Below are 11,135 nucleotides of genomic sequence, written 5' to 3' on the forward strand. Positions count from 1 at the left end.
AAATAGTAAATGAGTGTCAAGTAAATGCATAAGAGAAATGAATAATAGTTTTACTGATAAGAACTACAGATGCTACATTTGATCTTAGCCAAAAGGCCGAGAAGCGATGAGTAAGAGTTTTAGATACAGAGCCAATGGAAGTTTTATAGGTTATAACTTAAATCTTTCATTATGAAAGTGTTTAAATTATGTCTCCTAGTGCTGGACATTTAGGTCGATTCCAGTTTTTTAGTTTACGATAGTTCTGCAATGAAACTTAAAGACTGAAATACAATAAAATATTAAGCAGAGCCACAAAATTTAATTTGGTCAAATCTAGAATCCATTGAATAGATTTGTAGACATTTCTTGCCTTCCCCTGTGGAAATGCCTAGGCCAAGCCAAGGAAATTAGTAAGATACTGACTAACTGGAGGTTGAAATTGGAAGTTCACTCATTCATTTATATGCAAATACCATCTTCTGCGTGCCTGCCACTGTGCTAAGGCTAAATATAAAATGAACATGACCTGGATTTTGCTCTGAAAGGGCTCACTGTCTAGCACACTCTAATATTGTATGGCAAAAAAATTTAAAGTTCTCGTTATATAAAAAGGACAAGGATCTCGGAGGAAGAAGCAGTGAACTCTGACGGGGATGGGGATACAGGGAAGAGGCTGGACTTGCACTGGGTAAGGACAAGTTAAGGTTGTAATGGGCCTGGGACAGGTGGGAGGCCTAGGGGCAGGTAAGGACATGGCACGTCCGGGAACTGACGGGAAGTCTGGTCTGTCACAGTAGTTACCCAGCTGCGTGGGGAGGGGACGGAGTTCCTACTGTGTGCCAAGCCCTGTGCTCTGTAACCTGATGTGCTGGGCACTCGGCTAGCCGCTGTGAAGGGTGCAGTAAGAGTGTAAGACATGGTGCCCGTCCCTCACAGAACTGACAATACCTGAAACAACAGTGAGCATTTCAGAACCTTCATTTGCTGTTTTAGAAATCAAAATTTTCATGAGCAAAATCAGAATTCTGTTAGACTTCTTTACCTTCTTGTGAGGGTTTAGCGTCTCTAAAAGTTTCAACTCAGCTTTTTGGAATGGGATCAAGAGTTGACAGTCCTGCCTTGACTGCCGTGCTTCAGTGGGTTGGGCACTGCCCCACAAACCGGAAGGTCGCCGGTCTGATTTCTGGTCAGGGCTCGTGTCTGGGCTGAGGGCCTGGTCCCCAGCTAGGGCACATATGGGGGGGTGGGGGGCAACCAATCTGTGTTTCTCTCATACATCCATGTTTCTCTCCCCATCTTCCTCCCTCCCTTACCCCCTCTCTGAAATCAAGAAAGAAAAATAATGAGTTAATAATCTTAAGGTAATTCAAAGGAAAAACAACAAAACACTGGGCTGGAGCAATCTGGGCAGGCCAGGGAAGGAGGCAGTACAAGTTGATGCCCTTCCGGAAGCCCGGGTAGAGTTTGGCTTGGGCGGGGAGCGGCAGCAGCATGGGGAAGAGCGGGGGATGCCCCGCGGTGCGTGCCAGCAAAGCTGGACACGCTGCGGGGGTTGGAGCTGGAAAGGGAGGGAACCTAAATCCCTGAAGGTTTTGAGTCGGTGTGACTGCAAATCATTGTCTGTTTGGTGTGTAATGATCAGAGTTGCTCTAATATCCTTGCTTCCTGTTGGGCCCTTGACGGAGTGAGAGGTTCACTACTCTGTAGAGATTGTCTGCACAGGAGACTGCTGTCATGGGCCAAGTTTGGTTTGTGTTTTTTTTGTGATAAAGAAGAACAGTGTAGACAATAAGCCAGTTATTTGTTTCACTGTGTTTGGGGGGATATTTTTTACACTAATTCAAAGATTCAGCATTTTCTTCTTTGGTTCAGTCCACAACTCGATGTCCTCCAAACCCTCACTTTTTTGCTGCCTGTAACATTCTCAGAGACATAAAAATATTTGATAAATCCAAGGAATTTAGCTGGGAAACAGAATATTTAGAAGTTTTATTTTGGTCGGGAGACATTTTTATAAATGTATATGATTTCCTATATATCAAAAAATGTGAGAAAAAATTCAGAACTGGTGTTTCAGCTGTGCTCGATTTCTTACTTCTTGAGAGGAGGAAAGAGAACCTCTTTTGGCTGCGACAGTTGCCGGGTCCCCGAGGACAGCGTCGGCCCGGCTTGCAGAGCTCCGCTTGCGGGGACCTGGCAGTGTCAAACCAACGGGCAACTCTTATTCTGACACTTCTCGAAGAATTTGATTGAAACTATATATGTCCAGATAACACTCAGCAAAGTGCCCTTCTTGCATTTGTTTCAAGATATATTTGGAAACAAGAGAGATGACCTTGGACTCAGCTGCTTTTCCAATTTAGGACTTCTCTCTGGGTCTACTGAATAATACTCCTCAACGTTGAAAAGTCCACGCGCAGAGAAACGTTTTAGTTACTGTATGCCATAAGTCCTATGATGGAGAGGTTTTTTTCCCCCTCGGCAATATGTTCTGCCTCTAAACGAGTGATATATTTAGACCACAAATTCTATATTAGCTTTCTAACCATCCACTTCAAAATACATTCAGGAACACATTTGCTTTTCATCAGAGTGCCTTTTTGTAATCTAAATTGAGCTGTCCTTGCTTTTTGAAACATTTTCGCATCTAAGAAATAAAAAATAACAGGCACTTAACCCTTCACCTTTGCTTTCTGGCATTCGAAATTTCTTTCGAAGCCAGGGTTCATTGTGGCTTGATGTAAGATCTAAAAGCAGACATTGGAGGCTCCGACGCCCCCGGCTAAGGTTATTGCCACCTGTCCAGATGACAATAGAAGTCCGACCAGTTGAACCTCAAGCCCGAAAGCCAAGGTTGGCTCCCAGCTGTATCTGCATTTAGCCCATGGAGGTGGACGGCGTTCACTCTCATTAAAGGGACATTCTTTCGGTTACCATTGAGCATATGTTGAAGGTATAAGCAGTTCCATTTTTCATTTGTTGTCACAGCCACAGGATAAGACTTGGGGAACCTTTTCAATAAGGAGACTTCACTTTTAAACAAATAAGAATTATAGTCTGATCATTGTCCTACATGGTATATTACTGGAAATAGTAATATTTTCTATTTTTATGTGGTTTCTGAAGATGTGATAGTCAGAGCATGTTAGAGATCACTGTAGTGTTAGCAACAGTCTCCAGCATGTACAATACATTAATTCCAATAAAATGTTGTGTTATGTGTGCACACATACAAGCACGTGTAGAAATAGAAAAACAGCCCTGGCTGGTGTGGCTCAGTGGATTGAGTGCCAGCTTTTGAACCAAAGGGTCACTGGTTCAGTTCCCAGTCAGGGCACATGCCTGGGTTGCAGGCCAGGTCCCCAGTAAGAGGGCGCACGAGAGGTAACCACATTGATGTTTCTCTCCCCCTCTTTCTCCCGCCCTTCCCCTCTGTCTAAAAATAAATAAATAAAATCTTTAAAAAAAAGAAATAGAAAAACACAACATGTTCCATATAATACTTTGAAGGGTACCTTGTTATTGAGGATTCCTTGTTCCATGATTTGGAAGCAAGTATTACATCAACTTAGCCACAAGGTGAATGATTTTGAACAGGTAGTCAACAGATTTTAAAATGACTATTAGCTTAATATATTTTTAAAGATGATCTGTCCCATCAGATATCACTGATCTTAATTTTTAATTTTATTTATTTATGTTTAGAGAGAGGGGAAGGGAGGGAGAGCATGTGTCCTGACCAGGAATCAAACCGGCAACCTTTAGGTTTGCAGGAGGACCCCCAACCCACTGAGCCACGCCAGTCAGGGTGGATCTTAAATTTGTAATGTTACAAATTATTGCACCAGCATTACGTTGAAGTTTCCTAGTTAACAAACTGGCGACTTTTATTTTTTAATCAGACATTTACTCCTATATAAAAACAGGTTTTGCATGGGTGTGGCTATCCTGTGTACACTTCCATTACTTTATTGCTGTTGGACTAGCACAATTGCCTCAGTCGCCACACTGCCCTAATTAAGTAAATAAGAGCTCGCAGGACCCGAGCTCATTGATTTCATGCGATAAGCAGTGTAGCTTGCCTTCCTGGTGCCAGAGATGACTCCAGCCGCACAACTTCTGAACTGGGCTCTTTAAAGACGGGAAAGGAAAATAAGGTGTTACTCTACAAAATGTTCCTTAGGTCCACAGTGCTCAAGGAAGGTTTTATTTTTTTAAATATATTTTATTGATTATGCTATTACAGTTGTCCCATTTCCCCCCTTCACTCCCGCCCGCCCTGCACACCCCTTCCCATCCACATTCCCCCCCACATTCCCCCACCCCATTTAGTTCATGTCCGTGGGTCGTACATATAAGTTCTTTGGCTTCTACATTTCCTATAGTACTCTTGCCCTCCCCCTGTCTATTTTTTGCCTACCATCTATGCTACTTATTCTCTGTACTTTTTCTTCCCTTTCCTCCTCCCACTCCCCTGTTGCTAACCCTCCATGTGATCTCCATTTCTGTGGTTCTGTTCCTGTTCTAGTTTGCTTAGTTTGCTTTTGTTTTTATTTTAGGTGTGGTGGTTAATGATTGTGAGTTTGCTGTCATTTTATTGTTCATATTTTTTATCTTTTTCTTAGATAAATCCCTTTAACATTTCATATAATAAGGGCTTGGCGATGATGAACTCCTTTAACTTGACCTTATCTGAGAAGCATTTTATCTGCCTTTCCATTCTGAATGATAGCTTTGCTGGATAGAGCAATCTCGGATGTAGGTCCTTGCGTTTCATGACTTGGAATACTTCTTTCCAGCCCCCTCTTGCCTGCAAGGTCTCTTTTGAGGAATCAGCTGACAGTCTTATGGGAACTCCTTTTCTCTTGCTGCTTCTAGGATTCTCTCCTTCTCTTTAATTTTGGGTAATGTAATTGTGATGTGCCTTGGTGTGTGCTTCCTTGAGTCCAACTTCTTTGGGACTCTCTGAGCTTCCTGGACTTTCTGGAAGTCTATTTCCTTCACCAGATTGGGGAAGTTCTCCATCATTATTTGTTCAAATAAGTTTTCAATTTCTTGGTCTTCCTCTTCTCCTTCTGGCACCCCTATAATTTGGATTTAGAACATTTAAAGATGTCCCAGAGGTTCCTAAGCCTCTCCTCATTTTTTTGAGTTCTTGTTTCTTCATTCTTTTCTGGTTGGATGTTTCTTTCTTCCTTCTGATCCACATCATTGATTTGAGTCCCAGTTTCCTTCCCATCACTGTTGGTTCCCTGTACGTTTTCCCTTATTCCACTTAGCGTAGGCTTCATTGTTCCATCTAATTTGTGGCCAAATTCAACCAGTTCTGTGAGCATCCTGATCACCAGTGCTTTGAACTGTTCATCTGATAGGTTGGCTATCTCTTCATTGCTTAGTTGTATTTGCTCTGGAGCTTTGATCTGTTCTTTTGTTTGGGCCATTTTTTTTTTGTCTTGATGCACCTGTTACGTAGTGAGGGGTGGAGCCTTAGGTGTTCACCAGGGCGAGGCAACCCAGTTGCTGGGTTGTGACACTGTATGTGGGGCAGGGGTCCAAGAGGGAACAATGCCACTTGCTCTGCTCTCTGCCACCTTTCAGTCACTTCCCCCGTTCCCCCAAGCAAAGTGGGCCCTTCTGGTGCTGATTCCTGGGTGGGTGGGTGGGTTTGTGTAAGTTCTAGGACCCTGTGGGTCTCCCCAAAAAACTCTCCTGTGAACCTGGGAGTCTCTCCTGCAGCTGCCTCAACCCCCACAGGTGTTTTCAATCGGTGGTGTGCGGCTTCATTCCCTGGAGCTGGAGCTCTGGGCCTCGAGGTCTGTCTCGCTCCCCAGTAGTTTCTCCTGGTGCATCTGCGTGCAAATGTGGGACCACCCACTCCACCAGCCACCACATGGTGGGGTCCACCAGCTGCTGCCTTGCGCACCCCGGTCCTCCGGCCACCGCCTGCTGCGAGTCCTCCCTGCCCAGCTGCCTGTCTCCGCCCCTCTACCAGTCTGGATGGATGTGTCTTCTTTAACTCCTTGGTTGTCAGACTCCCATACAGTTCAATTTTCTGTCAGTTGTGGTTGTTTTTTGTTTTTAAATTGTTGCTGTCCTTCTTTTGGTTGTGCGAGGAGGCACAGTGTGTCTACCTGTACCTCCATCTTGGCCAGAAGTGTCAAGGGAGGTTTTAATGGAAACTCTCAGAGAAAATGTAATTTCATTTTAAGTAACACAGATTACATGTAAGTGTTGCTGAATGTTTTCATAAAACGTTATTTTTTCAAATGTGTGTTTTCTCATCCTTCTTCTAAAAACACACAGAAAACTTTGAGCCAGAGTCAGAATATTCCTGCATGGCTTCTGCTTCGGTTTGTCAGGGCGTTTGGGGAGCCCTCTGCGTTCCCTCCAGCTCTCCGTGTCATCTCAGGTTCTCTTAACCGCGTCAGAGCATCACCGGACTCCAGAAAGGACTCTTTGCTCGAGAATTAGTGTCGCTCTGTCAACCTTCCTAAGAGAGGAGAAATTTCTAGCAACAAGATAAATATATTTCTCTAAACTCTTTTTTCTCTGTCTTCTATAGATAGACTTGGTATCCAGCTGTCTGCAGACTTATGTAGAATCTGGTTTATCCAAATATACGCAGTGCCATCAAATCAAGAGTTTATTTTCTTTTTACTTTGAGAGAGAGAGAGAGAGAGAGAGAGAGGAAGGGAGAGGGAGAGAGAAAAGAGAGTCACCGGTTTGTTGTTCCACCCACTTGTGCATTCCTGGGCTGATTCTCGGACGTGCCCTACCGGGGATCGGACCTGCAGCCCTGGCGTACTGGGACAGTCCTCCAGCCAACGGAGCCGCCGGCCAGGGCCCCTTTTATTTTTCTCATTTTCCCCGAATATCTCGCCTTGACCTATCTGTTACAAAATGCAGATGTGTTTGTTTAGCAAGGGCACATCTAACATGTTCTAGTTAAAACTCGCTTTAACATCTTTTTTTCTCAGACTCTCTCCATCTCCTTTTCTCATCACTCCCTACCCTGCATTTACGTGTATCATTCTCTTACTGTTCAAACTTTTTCTGATCATATCTCATACACACACTCTCTTGCCGCTTATGGAGTATCTCTTAAAAATTGTATCAGTTTGAAAATGCATGCTGCGGTGGTGATTGCAGAACTCCGTGAACACACTGAAAAACACTGGACGCGCGAACTGTATGGTGTGAGCATTGTGTCCCAATAGCGCTGTGAAGACTGAAAACACATGCTCAGTGTAACAAAATTCAAATAATATCAAGGAATATTAGTTTAAAGAAATAAAAAGCCCTCCCCTATCCCAGCCTTCTCCCCTCTCAGAAGTGTTTTCACAGTCAGATTTTAGAATAGTTCACATATCCTAATTGTATATACAAGCATATATATGTATTTACGGTCTTTTAAAATTATATACAAAAGTGGTTATATTCACTGATCTGCAACTTGCTTTTTGCACTAAACAGTAAATTATAATCATGTGTATATATAGTTATCTTATTCTTAACAGTCACAGAAAATCCCAGTATATGGGTCTAGTACAATAAACAAGTTCCTTGTTGAAATCCTTCTACATCTATCTTTGCACCTTCATGCCAGTACATCTGTAAGAAAAAATCTTAGAATGATTGGATTCAGAAGTATGTACAGTTAAAATTTTGATGGGCGGGACGATGGAGACCACTGTACTTGAACAACAATAAAAAATATTTTAAAAAATAAAATGTTGCACTGGCTGGCGTAGCTCAGTGGATTGAACTCGGGCTGCGAACCGAAGCATCGCAGGTTCGATTCCCAGTCAGGGCACATGCCTGGGTTGCAGGCCATGACCCCCAGCAACGGCACATTGATATTTCTCTCTCTCTCTTTCTCCCTCCCTTCCCTCTCTAAAAATAAATAAATAAAATTTGAAAAAAAGGAAAAAAGAAAAGATTTAAATTATTTAAAAAATTATTTTCATTGCTATTTTTTAAATTATGACTGAGGTTGAGTTTTTATGGCCTATTTTTTAATTTCTTACATAATATTCTTCCCAAATGAAAAGTTTATAATGTTAATTGTAAAAATTTTATTTTATTTATTTATTTTTAAATATTTTATTTATTTATTTTAGAGGGGAAGGGAGAAAGAGAGGGAGGGAAACATCAATGTGTGGTTGCCTCTTACGCACCCCGTCTCCCCCCGGGGACCTGGCCCACAACCCAGGTATGTGCCCTGACTAGGAATCCAACCAGAGACCCTTTGGTTCACAGGCCACTGCTCAGTCCACTGACCCACACCAGCCAGGGCTTAATTGTAGAACTTTTAAATAATACAGGAAATAATTTAAGTCACCTATAATCCCTGCACCCAGAGTTTACCACCATTCACAGTTTTACTTCTAGTCTTTCTATGAAATATATCCAGGGATTATTTTTAAGACATTATGAGGATCAGAAAAAGAGCTTCTTTTTGTACTTAAAATACACTGTTTACAAAATGAGGTTATAATTCAGCTACTTAGAATATTGCTTTGAGCTGTTTTAATCAAGGTGTTATATAAACATTCGATGGGACTGGCCAGTGGAAAAATCATTAGCATTTTCCCTTGACATTGTCCTGTCACTGCCAGGGCTCCGCCTGGGTTGGATTCCCCAGGAGCCGGCCGGTCTTTCAGCGGAGCGGCCGGGGTCTGTGATCCCTGAGTGACCCGGAAGACAAGAGTCCTGAGAACACAGACCCACACTTCCTTAAATATACATGTGCATTTACATATGTTTAGGTAGGCGTGTCTGCACATAATCATCGTGTGTCTCTCTCACACACACACAACAGGAGATGAGATGAGCAAGTCAGGATAGGAACGCGCAGAAAGTGTGGTGGACACCTAGGGATCCACACCCAGGGATCCACACCCAGGGATCCACCGGTAAAGAGATCTGCCCGGAAGGCCAGCCACCCGAAGACACAAGGCCTGCACGGTACTCGTGTTTTCTCGTCTGGTTCTCATCCTGGACTGTAAACACACGGAATACAGGATTGGTTTCTGTCAACTGCTTCGGCACCCAGGCAACTTCATCAGTAAACGCTATAATAATGAATGAATGAAAGCAAAAGAATGTGACCTTGAGCAAATTATTTAATCGCTTTGGACCTCAGTTTCTTTCCCTCACGACTTCAAGGTGTGGTGGGCCCTCTGAATCTGCGGGTTCTTCATCCCCAGGTTCAACCTACAGCGGGAAACAGAAAAAAAAAAGTTATGTTGGTGCTGGTGTGTACTGTGTGGTTGGGCCTGTGACGGGTGCATCTGTACTGAACACGTACAGACTTTGATGTCCTGTCATCGTTCCCTCAGAAAAACACGATTTACCAACCATTTACATAGCATTTATGTGTTGTTTGGTGTTTTAAGTAAACTAGAGATAATTCAAAGCATACAGGAAGAGGGGCACAGGTCATACGCAAATACTGTGCCACTTTATATAAAGGACTCGAGCACCCATGGGTTTTGGTATCTGGGGGGCCCCTGGAGCCAATACCCCGCAGAGAGCCAGGGCCAGCTGGGCTGTGTGAAGGTGGTGGGTGAGCCTGGGAGCCGTCTCCAAGCCGATTGTCTGGTGACCTTTACAGAGCTAGGCCCAGTTGCCGTTCAGCTCCATTCAAGGAGGCCCTCCTGCAGCAGCTACCCCGGTATCACCTGCTTGGTTCACCAACTACCGAACAAAGGAAATGGAATGTAGCTTTACAATTACGAACAGTCACCAGTATAGTCTGAAGGAAGGCTCTGACTTCTTAACCACAGCCTCATTCTCAGTATTCAGGAATATCTTATGTAAATCTAATGCTGGAACACCCATCAGGCCTAGGATACAATTTATAGAAAATGGATGTTATCATGCCTTTAACATGCAAATGCATCTGTATGATTATTGCTCAAGAGCAGAGATGATAACCCAGGAAAGCAGGTATATGCATGGAATAGTAGCTGTTCCCTGAGTCACGTGCTTATAATGAACATCTGTGCTTTGTGGCTTAGGTTGTGTCAAATTGCTTCAGACAATTTTAAGCAGTGGTTACATTTTGGAGTTGATGTGATAAAATCAACATTTATGAAAGATTTTATGTATTACTAAAGATAGTTTCTGTGACCTTTTAAGTTTGTTGAAAGAGGAAACAAGTGTATATTGTAAAAGCAGGTAAGATAAGAATACACTTGGAAACATAAAATAGCATCAGCCCGTAGACCTTAGGGAAGATACCTGACCTCGTGGCCCAGGTCCCCCAGTTCCACTTTATTTAGAAATAAGTTTTTGTAAAAACTTGACATAAGTAGAAACATTTCTCAGTCTAGAGCTTTGCTATAAAAATAATAGACTAGCGCATAAACTTTCCTTTTTTTCTATTTGTAACCAAAAGCATTGCATAATCAGGCAGGAACCAGGAAGTAAAGATAATCACAAAATTAAACCAAGTGATCTGTTTTCATTACTCCAGCAGGAATAAAAAGTAAAGATAGGCACAGCCAGCAAGTTTCTTTGTCGAATTTGAGAATTCTTTCCATGTCAGCCATACCTTAATAGAATAAAAATGAAATTTTATTAGGGTTTTTAATTCAACACTGCCCTTTAAAATTTTTTAATCGTGGTAGAAAACACATAATGTGAAATTTACTATCTCAACCACCTTTGAGTGTACAGTTCAGTTGTGCTAATATATTCACATTGTGCAATCCGTCTCCAGAAGGTTTGCATCTTGCAAAACTGAAACTCCCTACCCATTAAACAACTTTCCGTCCCCCTCCCCCGGCCCCTGGCAGCCACCATTCTGCCTTCTATCTGTACGAGTCTGACTGCTCTAGGTCCCCCGTGCAAGTGAGATCAGACAACATGTACTTTCTTGTGATCGGTTCATCTCGCCCAGCCTAATGTCCTCAAGGTTCGTCTTCACTACAATGTGACGGGATTTCCTTCCTTTTTAAGGCTGAACAGTCCTGTTTAATATCATTTTTATAACACAGTCTATTTTAATCTCGGGCATCTTTACTAGTGTTGTCTATTTTAATGTCCCAGGAGCATGTCTAAATGCAGAATGATGAGAAGCAAGTTGAAATGCACATTTGACCTTTCAAAGTCTCTTTTCAAGAAGTCAAAAGAGGTTATAAAGTCAC

General features: G+C 42.7%; 1 pseudogene; it reads right to left on the reverse strand.

Annotated features, from left to right (window-relative positions):
* Window positions 1-108, reverse strand: LOC114510512 (annotated as a pseudogene).
* Between the last annotated feature and the right edge of the window lie 11,027 nt (window positions 109-11,135).

Source organism: Phyllostomus discolor, chromosome 13, assembly GCF_004126475.2.
Source record: "Phyllostomus discolor isolate MPI-MPIP mPhyDis1 chromosome 13, mPhyDis1.pri.v3, whole genome shotgun sequence".
In the NCBI taxonomy this organism is placed as follows: Eukaryota; Metazoa; Chordata; class Mammalia; order Chiroptera; family Phyllostomidae; genus Phyllostomus; species Phyllostomus discolor.